This window comes from Chenopodium album, chromosome 1, assembly GCF_948465745.1.
Source record: "Chenopodium album chromosome 1, dcCheAlbu1.1, whole genome shotgun sequence".
In the NCBI taxonomy this organism is placed as follows: domain Eukaryota; kingdom Viridiplantae; phylum Streptophyta; class Magnoliopsida; order Caryophyllales; family Amaranthaceae; genus Chenopodium; species Chenopodium album.
Genome location: NC_137834.1, coordinates 80,443,550 through 80,460,132, shown reverse-complemented (window position 1 = coordinate 80,460,132; position 16,583 = coordinate 80,443,550). Strand labels below are relative to the sequence as shown.

The 16,583-nt window shown below is 33.2% G+C and overlaps 2 long non-coding RNA genes across 3 annotated transcripts; both read right to left on the bottom strand.

The window, feature by feature from the left end:
- Positions 1-446: 446 nt before the first annotated feature.
- Positions 447-6,257, bottom strand: LOC145558404 (uncharacterized). Its single transcript, XR_014092459.1, has 3 exons — positions 6,108-6,257; positions 711-818; positions 447-575 (listed from the first exon to the last, which is right to left on the bottom strand). It is a non-coding gene; the product is annotated as an uncharacterized LOC145558404 (long non-coding RNA).
- A 5,800-nt stretch (positions 6,258-12,057) lies between these two features.
- LOC145558397 (uncharacterized) lies at positions 12,058-15,803 on the bottom strand. 2 transcript variants are annotated; one of them, XR_014092458.1, is made up of 3 exons: positions 15,667-15,803; positions 15,386-15,545; positions 12,058-12,748 (listed from the first exon to the last, which is right to left on the bottom strand). It is a non-coding gene; the product is annotated as an uncharacterized LOC145558397 (long non-coding RNA). The 2 variants fall into 2 exon arrangements; XR_014092457.1 differs by lacking the exon at positions 12,058-12,748 and having other exon boundaries at positions 15,159-15,545.
- Positions 15,804-16,583: the final 780 nt, after the last annotated feature.

Genomic DNA, 16,583 nt, shown 5'->3' with positions numbered 1-16,583 from the left:
ACTTATTTGTTGAAATTTTACACACCTTGTATTAAAAAGAGATGAATTTCACTCTATACGAGGTAAAATTGCAATGAATTTGTTATACTGTAACAAAGTTGATGTCTAATACTACTGGTTCTATCCTTAAGTTTAAAAGCCTACAATATCTCTGTTGTTTATATGCGTTTACTCCAATGTTTGTGCCGTTGTTGCAATTAATTTGGGACGGAAGGAGTGATGTTATGAGTTCAATTGATTAGGACAAAACGAACACCAGCCAAGTCAGATATCAATAACAGACTAACAGATGATAATATTTCCATTTCATACCATAAAGAATTTCATAAAATAATCATAATTATATCAGCACATCACTCCATTCAATCAATTGTACATCAGTTCAAAAACCAACAAAAGTAGCATTACAAAAAAAAAAAAAAAAAAAAAAAAAAACTCATGAAACAGCTCTTACACATAGCAAATTCACCATAACATGATTAACATCTCAAATTGAACTAAGATTTTGATCTCAAGGGAAATGGTGGCAACCGCAGCACTGCTTGTTCAGCTTGAGTTGGGTCTGAACTCCATAACTAAGAATTACAATTACATAAATAACATGTTAGACACATAACATTTTTATAAAGTCTCAAGGGTGGTATTCAAGACCTGAGATCAAATCCCGACTACATTAAAAAATGAAAGAAAGAAAAAGAGAGAATTTTTACAGGGTCTTGAAGAACCGGCTTGGTATCATCTTTTGCAACGACATAAGGAGGTTTTTCATTCTCCTTCTGCTTCTCCTTCTCTCTCTTCGCACCCACTTCCATTTTTTCCTAATTTGCAAGAACAACTGGGATTTAGGGTTTTTGTTTTATCAAACTTGGAATTTGAATTGTTTGACTCTTTTTTATGCAGTGACTTTTTGGTCATTTCAAAAGTACTTAATTTTTTACTTTCCTAAGTTTATCGTTTTATTAAAAAAGTTTAATTGGTTTTAAAGGTTTGAACTTTTCTTGGCAATAGTAGACTAGTTGTATTTGAAAGATTAAATTAAGCTTGCAAATACAACTAGTCCACCATGATTAAGAAAAGTTTAAATTTAAGCTTGCACGGTAAATGTTTGATGAAATGCCTCATAGAAAAATTTGTTCAATTATGTCTTGATCTCTTGTTGCTTCTAAAATCATACATGATTGTCAGCTTTAATTTAATTTAAAATAGTTGCATACTTGCATTTAAAAATGTTATTTGTCTTAATTGATGTACTTAGTATATGCCTAAATTAGACAATAGATACTATGTAGGGGTGAGCATGGGACGGGTACCCGTACCGTTAGTACTAACGGTTCGGATACCCGATAACCAAAATCACTAAAAGTGATACCCATAACCGGAACCGATAGGTTTGGGTACCTGGATTTTCAGATCGGTGATCGGGTACCCAATAAAATATCCAATAATGATAATAAAACTTAATTATGTAGTTATTATGATATAATTTACAACTAATTAACAACAATACCATATGATCTTGACCAAATTATTAATAATATTACTAATCATTGATATTATAAAGTGATTATGAAGTAAAGTAAAAGTTTAGATTTATATTAATAGATTTAAGTAGGGAAAAAAAGCAAAACAAATGCTTATCGAATCGGATCGGATCGGGTAACCGTTAATTTTAAAATAATACTCATAATCATACCCGATAACAAAGTATCGGAACGGGTCCCCGAACCATTATGGTTATCGGATCGGGTACCCTAATTTTCGGAACGGTTACGGATCGGATTTTCGGGTTTTCGATTTTTCAGGTAGTTTTGCTCAGCCCTAACATTACTATGGATATGTCACAAGTTACACATTTGAGATCTAATCAACGACATGTTATTTATGATGCTATATAAATATTCAAAATGATACGGAATTATTAATTTTTTTTTTAATTTTTTTTTTTTGTTACACATGCCTACGGAATGTGATGCTTTTAAAAAAAAAACATCAGGTGCTAGATATATGATGATATGTGATAGAATATGTCAATGATTTGTTGATCGTTATAAGAAAAAGTTTTGACTCTTTTCATTTTCTACTCTGCTATCTTATTGTAGTAATTTAAATTTGACATTCACAGCTCACAGGGGAAACAATGTATCATGGTTAGATGATTAAAGTTTATTTATCATGTCAAATAGTGTTACATCACTCTGATTATTAGGTGGATATCAGGATATGCTTGTGCAATGTAATGCTTTGATGTCTAGGTTTTTATTCCTTTTTTCCCAATGTTAAATCATCTAAGCTAATACTACACTGTAACCTGTAGAAAAAGAAGATACTTAATCTAGATTGAAGGTGCAAGAGAGCCACTGCTTGATCATGATACTATTTCTGTTCTCAATGCTTATTAATTTATCTCCTACATCGGCTACTTGTAGCTCATTAGCTTCTGCTAACACTCTAAGAATCAGGTCGATTTGCGACGGAACTGTTCCGATGGACATAATTCCGTCGAAAAATCCAAAATTTTCGACGGAATTTGCGACAAATTTAAATAATCTGTCAGAAATTTCCGACAGAATATAAATCCGTCGGAATATTTGTACTTTACGACGGAATATTCTGTCAAAAAGTTTATTTTCAACGGAATTTCCGTCTAAATATTTATTTTGTTTAAAATAATTAAAATAAAAACCTCCTTAACCCTATTTCGGAACCCACCTTTCTCATATAAGTTTTATGCCCCTTTTAATCTTTCCCCTACTCTTTATCTCTCCTCCTTTTCTCTTTCCTCCTCTTCTTTCTCACTTTCTGGACTCTGCCTCCTACCCCTTCTCTTTCTCTCTCCTCTTTTCTTTCCTCTTTGTTTTCTTCTTTCTTCTTTCCCCTCTTTTTCACTTTTCTCTTTCCACCTCTTCTTTCTGGACTCCGCCTCTTTCCCCTCTTCTCTTTCTCTCTCTTCTTCTCTTTCTCTCTCTTCTTCTCTTTCCTCTCTGTTATCTTCTCTTACACATGGTTTTTTTCTCATGGTATTTTTCATCCAAATTGATGGATTTTACGGTCAAATTCGGCCATGAAATTTCTAGATCTAGAGATTTCATGGTCGAATTTGGTCATATCAACCAAATTCAAGGAGAAATTAACATCTTATTTCGGTGTTAAAGTTATGTTATATTATATTTAATTTTCTTTCTTTTTTGTGGGTTTTTTTTTATGTGTTGTAATTGTGGCAATCGGTTGTTAGGGGTGTTCAAATCCGGGTACCCGGATTTTCGGGTAGTCAATTACTCGGCCCATGTCCCGACTAAAATTTCTCGGGTCGGGTTGATGGGTACCCGAATAAAATTTAAAAAAAAAAACCTTAAAATAAAGAAAGTTTAATGCTAATATTCTGCCCCAAAAAAAAAAAAAAAAAAAAAAACTAAAAGCAATAAAAAAAAATGCAATGTCCTGCCAAAAATAATAATAATAATAATAATAATAATAATAATAATAATAATAATAATAATAATAATAATAATAATAATAATAATAATAATAATAATAATAATAATAATAATAATAATAATAATAATAATAATAATAATAATAATAAAAAATAAAAGCAATAAAAAAATGCTTCTAATACACGAATTGAAATTAATCAATATTCAACCCAGGAGTTAAAAGAAATTGAGGGGAAATAACAATTGCAAATACAAAATATCAAAGATAAAATAGAGGAGAACAGTGAAACACTCAAACACCATTATCATTCCCAAATGAACAACTTGGCAATCTGAACTTAAACTCGCGCGGTTGCCGCTGCGGTGGGAATCTCTCGCGCGGTTGCCCGTTGTTCCGTTGCGGTGGAGATCTTTCACGCGGTTGTCCGTCGTTCCGCTCCGGTGGGACCGAAGAGTCGAAGACCCCTTGCGTGGTTCAATTACATCGATTCACTTGGTTGATAAAAGGCTTGCTAAGTTGTTGTGACTCTTGTGAGAGTGTGTGATTGTGAGTTAAGGGAAGACATGAAAGAGGGGAGAGAGAGTTAAGAGAAAGGGGAGGGGAGAGTGACGGTTGTTAGCCTGTTAGAGTGTTAGGTTGTATAAAGCCCTAATTGCCTTACTACCTACAGTGAGGAGTTTAAGGGGGATTTTTTTTTTTTATTTTAAATTCGGGTAATCGGGTACCCGTTTTTGAAAAAATCCGGCCCATGTCCCGACCCGGATAGAAGGCAGTTTTGCCGAGTCGGGTACTCGACCTGAAAAAACAGGTTTTTTAGAGAAAATTCCCATCGGGTATTTGCCGGGACAGCGGGTCAGGACAGTCGGGTCGGGGTTTTTTTAACACCCCTATCGGCTGTAGTGATTGTGTGTGTGTGTGTGTGTTTTTTGTTAATTTTTGGTTTGTTGTTTTGGTTAGGGTTGTAGATCTGGGTTTGTTTTGGGCAGTAGATCTGGATTTGGGTAAGTTACGGTTAAATGGGGTAGGTCTGGTTCTATTAAGGTGGGTTGGGAATCTAGTTGGGGTTCTAGTTGGTGGTGAAGTGGGTTACTAGTTTTGGTGGGTGGTGAGGTTGTTTATAGGTTAGGTGGGTTGGTAGGGGTTAGTGTGTTTACGGGTTAAGGTTTGGGTGTCTGCCGGGGTGGTGGTGCAGGCCAGGCGGGCTGGTATGGGAATTTTTTTTTTTTGTTTTTTTAATAGCATGAATTTTCCAACGGATTTATATTCCGTCGGAAATTTTCGACGGACTTTTCTGGACCGGAATATTTCTTTCGATGCATGATTACCGTCGGAAATGGTCGTATTTCCTACAAACGCTTTTCCGACGACAGTTTCCGATGGAATTCCATCATAAACACGTTTTTCGACGGAAAACACCTATTTTCTAGTAGTGTAATTGTCAATGAACAGACAAATTCAAGTGTGACTAAATAAGCTTATATAAGTTCAGTGATGGGCCAATTAAGAGTGAAACTGCAGTCACTGAATTTGATGATATGATGAAGTGTTTTAAGCTTGCTCATTTAGGGCCTGTTCATATTTACTTATTTTCAGTTCAGTTCAGTTCAGTTCAGCTCCAATCAATTCAGTTCAGTTCAGTTCAGCTCCAATCAGTTCAGTTCTGTTCAGTTCAGCTCCAATCAGTTCAGTTCAGTTCAGCTCTTAATTTCCCTCTCTCATAAAATATTCATTTCAGCTTAGTTCAGTTCAGTTCAGTTCAGCTCCAATCAGTTCAATTCAGTTCAGTTCAGCTCCAATCAGTTCAGCTCAGTTCAGCTCAATTAAGTAAATATGAACAGGCCCTTAGTTTGTAAGTGATGAAGCTTGTTCTTTTGGACTAGCTTAAAGAAGGGACAATAAGGGCTTGTTCTCATAGACTCAGCTGAAATGAATATTTTATAAGAGAAGGAAATTAGGAGCTGAAATGAACTTAGCTGAACTGAAAATAAACGCACGAGAACAGACCCTAAGTTTAGATAAGGGACATTTAAGTTTAAAGAACGACCACTTTGTGAATATTTAATCGTATATTAGTTGAAAACTCGTATACATATAGAAGTATTAGCAGTTGTATGTTATTTTACAAAAAGTATTGGGTTATTTGGGTACAAGTCCAAATTTTCACCCTAACTTTTTTAAAAAAGAACCATGTTTATGCTTATTCCGCTTTTGATGGAGTGTCGCATTATGACAGAGATTTATCAAATTGTTGAAAAACTCAAACACGAAAATCGCGCAATCTCATATCGCTTTCTCAAATTAAAAACAACTTCAAAACGATAACACGAAAATCGCAGAAATTTAACGATTACAGAATTAGAAAACCAATTAAAAACAACCTAATTCATCAGATCTAAAGAGATAAACGATAAATTTAAAACCACAATCATAATTATCAAAACAATAATCAAATCGCATGCATCATATCATCGATGTTAAAAGCCCTTAAAAAAAAAAAAATTCGGAAAAAAAAAAAAAAAACCAAAATCTGGATCTAAATCAAACAATCAAAATAGCAATCGCATAATCATAACGAAACAATAAGCATCATCAAAGATTAAAAAAATAAAAAAATCAAATCAAATCAAAATGATAAAAACAGAAAATAAAACGAAAAGATTTGAGAAACTTACAGATAATTGGAAGACGAAAGAATGAACCAAAATCAGTTCCCAGAACCACAAATCGGATTATCCAGAAAAACAAATATTCCGAAATAATTACGAATGACTGTATAACTCTTTTATTGACTATGGGATTCGTACTTTTTTTAATTTTTTTTTTTTACCGTTGTTCAAGATTCATGTATGATGGCCATGGGTAGGTCCATTGCTCATGTCTTTATTCGCCATTATTTATTTATTTATTTATTTATTATTTATACGAAGTAGTGAAGTACTCTACATAATTTTCCTAATAAAAAAAGTATTGTATATATTTGTGTATTTATTTTCTGTCTAGTTTTTATATGAGTAAGCACTTAAGATTGAAGGTTGAAAGAAAGATTGAAGGTTTGTATATGATTAATTACAAGTCTAAATTGTTTCTAATCAACACTATTCAAATCTTTAATGGTAAATTGTTGAATCATACATTCATATCTAAGGTATTGAAATTTTTAATTTTTCTTACAATCCATTGTACTCCGTATAATAAAGAGAAAAAAAAATGTACTACGTATGTCTTTTAAATAAGCATTTTATATCTATTTTGGTTAACATAAGTCAATGTGAGGTGAACAAAGTATAATATACCAAAGGATAATTGTCATTAAAACCCCAATAAATTAGTGTATGAATGTCATTCACTATGCTTTACCTTCAAAAGAATTAAGTTCAAAAATAGTTAATACAAGGAAAATTTCACAAGAATAATCCAACCTTTGTCTAATTCTCCCAAAATAATCCAACCTTTCGATTAACCTTGAATAATCCTAAGTTTATTATATACTAGATAAAAGCCCGTGCGATGCACAATTCTAGTAAATCTTTTTAATTAATTTAAGATTTTTTTTATATGAAGATCATTCATCGGATATTTGAATATAATTCCTAATATCATAAAATAATTTTTTTTTTTTAATTTTAACACTAAAGTTATCTTTCGTAGGTTTATTTATTTTACGCGGCGCTTGAATTTAAAATGTCAAACCTTATTCTTTAATTTTGCTTAATATAAAATAAATGACAAATTATTTTATTTATTGATTAAAATAAGTCCTTTGCAAATGCGTTTTTTTATATACTTTGTGGTCCATGGTGTACCAAATTTTACACATAAGAGAGGAATTACACTTTCAAAATGTTAGTCTCATCTAAAATCTTTTAACTATTAAAAAAATTAGGGGGAATCTTCTAATTTCTCTTTGTGTATAAGGAAAAACATAGTGATATGAGATTTAGCTTTATTCGTTTCGATGAGTACATTTTTAATATCTAATTTTTATAATATTTGCTAGGGAGAGATTAAAGATATTTACGATCAAAGATTTACATCCATATATGTAAAAAAGATAATTATTAGTTTTTTAAATAATTTAAATTTTAATTGTTTACTATTCGTTATTTTTACCTAGGTGGCAAAATTCTTAAATCTTATTCGTCACTTTTTCTTAGGTGGCAAGTGAATTTTTTAATTCTAAAATAAATTATTAATCTAAAATTTCATTGATCAAAATAATACCTTTTCTTATGTGGCGCGTCGAATGCTTCCGAAAAATGCCTACTTTATTTATATATATATATTAGATTTTCTCCTAGCAACCCCAGCAGGTCACCTTACCCTTTTCAACCGGTTACCATCCACGTGGCAATTTCTGATTGGTCAAATTTTTATTTTTAATTTAAATAATAAATTTAAATTCTATTTTTTTTTGTAAAAAAAAACAAAAACTTTTATCTCCTTCCCCTCTGTTTGTTTCCCTCTCCTCTTCCTTCCTCCATTATCACCCACCAACACCACTCAACAAACCATCACAGTACTACAAGCACCGCCGCCTAGAACCACCACAAACAACCACCGACATCACCACTCACCACAACATCCATGACCCACCCACAACCGAAAACAACACCCACAACATCAACGGCTTACGGCCGCCCAATTCTGCCCAAAATTCAATTGAGAGGGAGAAAAAAGAAGGAAATTGGTGGGAGTTGGGGTTTCGTGTTCTGGGTAGGTAGAATTGGGGTTTCGGGTATAGGTTGGGGTGGGTTGGTGAATTCGGGTATGGCCGTATACAACTAGGTGGGATTGGTGGTTGTGAGTCTGGTGGGAGTGGGTTTGGGTGGGGTTAGTGGTGGCGGAGGTGGTGGTGGTGGCTAAGTTACGGGCTAATTGCGAGGTTGTGGCACGTGGAGAGCTGGTCGACAGGAAGAGGAGGTGCTAGTGGGGCGGGCTGGTTGATGGGAAAATGGGTTAGGCTGACAATGAGGTGAGGTTGTGCACGGTGGCAGCAAGGTTGAGAGAGGTGAAGGAGCCATTGTTAATGGCTAGAAGCTTGAAATAGTGTTGAAGAGGGGAGAAGGAAGAAGGCAGGGGAAATTAATTAAGGAAAATAAAAAAAATAAAATAAAAATTAAAAAAGTAACCTGAAGTTCAGGTAACCGGTCAAAAAGGCTCGGTAAGAGAAGATAAGTAGTAAACTTAGGATTATTCAAGGTTATTCAAAAGGTTGGATTATTTTGGGAGAACAAGCTAAAGGTTGGATTATTTTTGTGAAATTTTCCTTAATATAACACATCTAATAAATTAGTTTTAAGGCCTTACAAGTAACGAGGGCCTGTTCTCATTCGTTTATTTTCAGTTCAGTTCAGTTCAACTCTAATAAGTTCAGTTCAGTTCAGATAGCTCCTAATTTCCTTCTCTTATAAAATATTCAGTTCAGTTCAGTTCAGTTCAGTTCAACTCTAATAAATTTAGTTCAGTTTAGTTTAGTTTGGTTCAGTTCAACTGAGTTCAGTCAATGAAAACAGGCCCTGAGTTGAGATTGAAAATTAGGTGGAAAATTCACCATTATCTATTTTGCTTTCATCTTTTGAGTTTTTTTTTGTTTTTTTTTTGTGTTTTTTTTTGTTTTTTTCAATATACTTCCTCCGTTTTTTAATACTTGCAACACTTTATTAAAATGGAAATGTCACAATACTTGCAACACATCATAAATAGAAAGTTATTTTAGGGAATAATTATACCATTTCTCTTATTTAAAGCACACGACCCATTAAATTACACTACTAACAAGTAACAACTACTCATCCTATTTTAAAGTGTATTGTATCATGTGAACCCCATATTTTTAAATACCGTGAAAAAGTGTGTGTTGCAACTATTAAAAAGCGGAGGAATTACTATCCACAATCTTAGGTGTCGTTTGGTTTCTATGGGAAATTACTATTTCCCATAGGAATTTGTATTTCATGGGAATTAAGTTCCTACATCAAAATCATGGGAATTGTATAAAGTTGTTTGGTTGGCATGAGGGAAGTTGCAAATCATGGGAAGTTTGACTTACCTAGGGGGGTTAGGTAATTAACTTCCCATATTTTGTGGGAAGTCACAATTCCCATGAATTTGCAATTCCCATGAATTTGCAATTAACTTCCCATGTATTTTCAAATTTTCATAATTTTCCACTTCCCCCATTTTCTTTGTGTAACCAAACAACCCTTTACAATATTAGTCAATCCGCAATTGCGCTATTTATTTCCCTTTATTCCTAAAAGTTAGTACTTTCTCATTTTTAAAATGTTTATTTTATATTAAGAATAAGAATAGCAAAATACTAGTACATGGGTTTTTTCAAGGGAAAAAGAGGGATATATGACTAATTTTAAAACTTTATAATGTTTTATTAGAAAAAAGGGTATATATGGCTACTTTGAAAAGTTCTTTTTTTTTATTTATTTTATAAAAGTTTTAACGTAACGTGATATGCGGGATGATGTTATTATTATAATAGTACTCTCTTCGTCCTATAATTACAGACAAATAACTCTAAAAAGTACGGTTTTTAAGGATAATAGAAAAGGTAGAAGAATATTGTATGAAAAAAGATAAAAAGTGAAGAATATTGTATGGAAAAGTTAAAAAGTAAGTAATGATTTTTTAGGTACGTGTGTATTTTGTATGAAAAAAGAAAAAGTAAGTAATGATTTTTTAGATATGTGTGTAATTTGTATGGAAAAGCTAAAAAGTAAGTAATGATTTAATATATGGTTGGTGCACCCGAAAAGAACATAAGGTATATTTAAAAGAACATGACAAAAAAAGAACATTATATATAATTATAAAGAACATGAGCATAATATGTTCTTTAAGCTTGATGATTATGTTCTTTGAGTTTGAACTATATGTTCTTTATATTATACAATATATTCTTTAATGTATGTACATTAAAAATAAATAAATAAATAAATAAAATCAATCACTCGAGTAACCAGAAAAAAGAACATGTTCTTTAATGTATTATCATGTTCTTTTTGTAAAGACTTTATGTTCTTTGGCTAGAGGTGATCAAAGTTAGAACGGCCCGACCCGATTTTGGACGGGTTTTGGGCAGAATTTTTTCGCCCCCAAAATCGGGTCGGACCTGGCCCTTAAATTTAATTTATTGGGCGGGTTTGGGAATGCGTTTTATGCATTTTAGTTGATTTTTTTACTCGACCCGAAAAGCCCGCATGGCCGGACAATTTTGGGCACAAAAACTTCGGCCCAAAATTTGGCCCGACCCGAGAAGTGAGCTGATTTTTTAATCTTGGCCCGGCCCACCCAATGATCACCTACATCTTTGTCAAACACGAACATGTTCTTTTTTGTCAAATATAATGTTTTTTTTCAAATACGTTCAACACCTAAATAACCATGAAAAATAACATGTTCTTTTTGTAAAGACTTTATGTTCTTTGTAATGTCATGTTCTTGTCAAACACAAACATGTTCTTTTGTCAAACATAGGTATGTTCTTTTTCTAACACTAGCATGTTCTTTTTTTTGCCCATGTTCTTTAAAATATGTCTAATGTTCTTTCCGGGTGCACCATGCGCATGGTGCACCCGGGTGCACTATACTATTTTCAGTAATGATTAGGTGTTAGTTTTAGTAATAGGAAGAACATTTTGAGACACCCAAAATAGTATATTTGCCTGTAATTATGGGACGGAGGGAGTACAATATAAGTATTGGATCATGATTTGCATGATGTTATCATTATACTGATTGCATTTCAAAATGATGTTCCTGTTCCGTAAATCGATGCAAATTTTTACTCATCTTTGACCGCAAATATCTTTAATCTCACACTAGCAAAAATTATAAAACTTAGATATCAATAATCTACTCAGTAAAACGAATCAAACTAAATCCCACATGACTATATTTGTTATTATAGATTAAGAGAAATTTAGAAAATTCTCTCTTTATAAAAAGTCAAAGATTCCAAACAAAAACATCGTTGTGGAACGGAAGGAGTAACTATCATTATATACCAAATTATTTATTTTTAAAATTGTACTTCGTATATACCAAATTATCTCATCCATTTTGATATGATTAAATTAATAAATGATTATCGAACGATTTCCCTTAATATTGTTAAAATAGAAATTAATTCCCATTATGCTTCGTTTTAAAAACAAATTCCCAAAGTAGTGTCCACGTAGGATTGGTTTTCGGTTCAACTTAAAACCGCTAACGGTATTAGCGGTTTTGCAATTTTTGTAAAATAAAGTCAAAGAGACCTGTTTTTATTGAAAGACAGTCTCTTTGAAGTTATAAGTGTAATTGCCAGCGCTCTCTTTTCTTGTTGTGGGCTAAGAATTAACAAGGACACAAAGAGACCTGTCGTATTGAAAGGCGGTCTCTTTGAAATAATTTTCCTGTAGACTATGCCTTGTGAATTAACCAAGGACGCAAAGAGACCTGTTATTGTTGGAGGCGGTCTCTTTTTTAAAACCGCTATTACCATTAGCGGTTTTAAGTTGAACCAAAAGCAAAAAAAACGATCCTACGTGGACACTATGTAGGGAATTTATTTTTAAATCAATGTATTATGGGAATTGATTTTTATTTCAACAACATTATGGGAAATCGTTTAATGATTATCTGTTGGATATATATGATTAAAAATACATAAAACGTATGGAGTAGTGAATATATACTGTATTCTAAGGCTAGGTCGTCCATACAATCCGTATTTGTGTACAAGATTCAAGCCATACAATACAAGTATACAACTCTTTATGTCACACATCAATTTTTTACAATGTTTGCACGGATTCACCAATCCACATAATGTGGTAACGCGAAATAATTAGCTTGGGTACATATTAGGGAAGAGGGATTGCGATGGTTGGGGACATGGAGCATGGTCCGGTGTAGTTCAAGTAGGACCATGAATTGGTGTCCACAAGTATAGAAAACAGAATCAGATACTCCCTTGTGACCTTGTGTGGATGGGAAGATAATGATCGCTGACCCAATGTTTTGTTTCGACTTTGGAGCTTTCAGGGACACTCTCCTTCACAACAGATCCGCAGCATCACATTCTAATTCAGGCCAAGCAGAACAATAATATCTACCGTGTCCACAAATCTCAACATCAGAGTGATAAACACGAACAAACAGTTCACAAAGCAAAAAGCGCATAGCATAATCCTACAATTTCTCCGTCTAGAACCAGGTTCTGCATAGTTGCCCATATCTATCCATCTGTATTAATATGATCCATAAGCTTTAACATCAATCTACCAGGCAAGACACAACATTAACATTGCAGCGACTGTCAAGAACCAATATACTATCAGATATAAGCTGAAATTGAAATGCAAAGTAAGGAGATAAAAGGAAAAGATAACTAGCCATTTTACTTTCATCAGAGGCTCTTTTATTTTTACAAAAATATTTTACGGTAATATGATTGGAAAACAATGAGCAGCGGATAACATAATCTTACAAGTAAAACTATGGAGGGAATTGAAGAATAAGGGAGGAGAAAAAGGGGGTATTAGGACTGTTAAGAGTAGGAAGGAAAACGTGACATCCCTTCATTTCAAAATTTCAAAAGGAAAATGATTTCTGCTGTTTAGAAAAATATGTCCCACCTTTAAGAAAATTGTTTACCACCGTTCATAAGCCAAACAGCAAAAAGTGGGAAAATATTTTTCGTCAAAACAAACAGAACCAAGTGCAGCAACATCCACATTCCAAATAGAGCTACAACATCAAAATTTCTTAGCAAGAAAACAAACACGCATAATCAATGCTGGCTGTACAAAATTTCATGTATTGAAGCATATACCTCCATTTCTCTATATTTCAAACACCTGTATGCCAAAGTAACCAACCACCTTTTCTTCCAATGCTCATATGCTACGAGTCTAACAAATATAAGTTTCCTCACCTTCCCAGCAACTCAAATTTAATTATCTCCACATCAATCAATTTCCAAACCCCAATCCCAATTTGAACACAATTATATTGTCCCGACAATAATTTAATTCTAGTTCCTTTTTCAGAAGCTTCTCCAACCTTACAACATAGCATTTCCTCATAACCCTCCGGTCCCATAGAACCTTCAAATCTGATAGATATGAAATGAGCACCCCTAACCCATATGAAAGTTTTAAGGATATCATCATATCAAGGAAAAAGAAGAATAAACCGAAAGCTGTGAAGACGGACAAACTGGAAGTAATTAACTTTTGAGGGGTCTTGATTAGCAGCTAAAAAATAAAGCACACAGAAAAACGTGAGCAGCATTAGAGAGAGCCCTCAATAAGTAATTTGTTTGACACTGTGACAATGGAAATAGGTATACAATGAAAGAGAGACATAGCACTGTTTGTACACAAAAGAGAAGGACGAAAGGGAGGGAGAGGAATCCAAAGGAAAGAGCTTGAGGTGGGGGAATGCCGGAATGGGAGGCTTGCTGCGCCCTGTCCTAATTCAGATTCTTGTAGTAAGCTCCAAGGAGACTACCAAGACTTTCAAATGCCAATAATGTAGGGTGGTGGATGGTATTCAAACCCACAAAGATTTAAGATAAATTTAAATGATCGGTAAGAATTCAAATTTGAGACCTTGTAACTTTGGAAGTGATAAATTTGGGGGCACTTAAATTTAAAGATTAAAAAATCGAATTAGTCAAAGTTTAATTCATCCCCCTCGGCCCTCACCTATAGTATCCCAGTCAGTTATATTTAATTTGCAAAAGTTATATGCACTAAACATCAACTACGTTCTACGTATATAAGATTGTTAGACTCGGATTTTTCAATAAGGGCATCTCCAATGAAATGTACACTGCTAAACCTACCTAAACAACCCTTGACCTGCTTAAACCATTGGAGATGAATCTAAATATTTTCTACCTTCAGCTATCCTACCCAAAGAAGCTAGATCAAAGCCCTCTACTTGGATTATGAATCAAAAAGTCTGTTTATTTTTGGAGATTCATACAGCTATGCAAGCATCAAGCATAATAGATCAATTATTATGTATTTAATTCATTGGCAACTTATGCTTCAGACATACATGAAACTTATGAATTCAACTTCATGGAATGGCTTCAGCAACAAGGTTTCCTAAAAACCAAATTTCGACCTAAGAATCCTCCACAATCACACTTCATAATTTCTTTCTAGGCCAACAAAGTCTTTCTAGATTGTAAAAAAAAAAAAAGGGCATGCTGGAAATCTATGAAATTTATCCATCCATCAACCGGATACATGTTGAAAATTATAATGCTTTTAATTACTTAGCAACTAGCAAAGATGATGAAATTAGAGGAATCATCTACTCTGAAAAGGGTACACAAAGCATTGTACCATATTCATAAATCAACACAGAACGCAATAATCTTTTCACTTTCCATGCTTTTTATGAAATATGTAGACTTAAGAATGGTCGTTATAATGGCAAAAATACATTCCTAAACCAATCTCTTCGCCTCTTCTCAATCACGAATTCATATTAATCTGATTTACAGTTATTTGAACTTATTATAACAATAGAATTGTAAATTGGACATGAAAACCAGTATATTTCCTAAACTAAACTAATCTAATTTTAAGTTGCCGAACTAGTCTAATCTGACCTTGTGCAATTATATAGACCAATATTATATGAATTGATTGGGATTAGAGTGAACAGAAACACATAGTTCAACTTCAATTAATACAACTAAGATATACTTGATCGGTATTTCATTTAAATTTCTCAGCCAAAACCACAATGTTTGAATGGTACTTGTATCCAATAAAATGCAATAATTCGTTCACACAAACCACAGAATTGCAACTTACTTACACATTTACACAATTTTCAAACAAAGAATAAGCTAATAAATCACAAAATATTGCCAATTCATCACAAAAAATATAAAGTTGGAAAATTGAATAATTGAAAGAATAGCGACCATAATTAAGGAGGAGGATTAGCAGAAGAATCACGGGATTTGTAGAATTGAGAATAGCGACGCTCTGGATTCTTGGGTTTAGAAGATTTTTTACGCAATCCAAAGATTTCTTGTACCAATGGAACATGAACTAGCACCAATTTCCACGCCATCCACCAACCTGCAATTTGAGATCATTCATCAATTAATCAATCAATTAACCTTAATATTGTAATTTCTCAGATGATTAATTGATCAAAATTCAAAAAATTGATTCTTTAATTGCAGTTGAATTGATATACCTAAGCAGAGGACGGAGAGAACAAAGAGAAGGGCGAAGAAAGGACGTAGGAAGAAGAGAAGAAGGTAATCCCAGGAAGAGAGGGAAATTGAATTTGGAGGAACCTCCATTGACATGAATTCTTCTTGTATTTTCAAAATTTTAGGCTTCAATATATTTGTGATTTCAGATTTTTGTTGTCGAGTTGTTTATTTTTACACAATTGTTGAGTTGCTGAAGAACTCTAACGAATGCAAAATTTACAAGTAAAAAGTTAAGAAATCATCAAAATATAAACACTAATAATACTGATTTACGCGTGTTTTTGTCATGAATTTCTAATTTTATACAATTTTCAAGAGTATACTTAGGGCTACATATAACATTACCCTTTTATTTTATTTAATTTATTTTTTTTTACGGTTTTTTCACCATATACCCTGAATTTCAACGAATGCAAAAATATATATATATATATTTTTTATTACGGTTTTTTCACCATACACCCTTGTGGTCTTGAGTTTTAACTTAATTTATTATATACCATTGAAATTTTTTAAATTCATCATATGATCATCAGTTTCATGAAAATATCACCACATACGATTTTCCGTTAATTTTGTATTAGAGATGGGCATGGGTCGGGCTTTTCGCGGGCGGCCCGACACAAAAATGGCACGGCACGGCACGATGACCGAGAAGTGGGCCGTGTCGTGAACACAATTTCGAAAATTTGGCACGTGCACGAATCCGCGAGCACGACACATGACACGTCCAAGTACGGCATGCGGCACGCCAGGCACAGCGCAGCCCATGCAAAACGAATACTCATTTCGCTGCTTCAAACAAATTAATAATAAAAATAACATAAATAATAAAGAACTATAATAATAAAAAGAACAATAATAATATAATAATAAAATAACATACACATAAGTT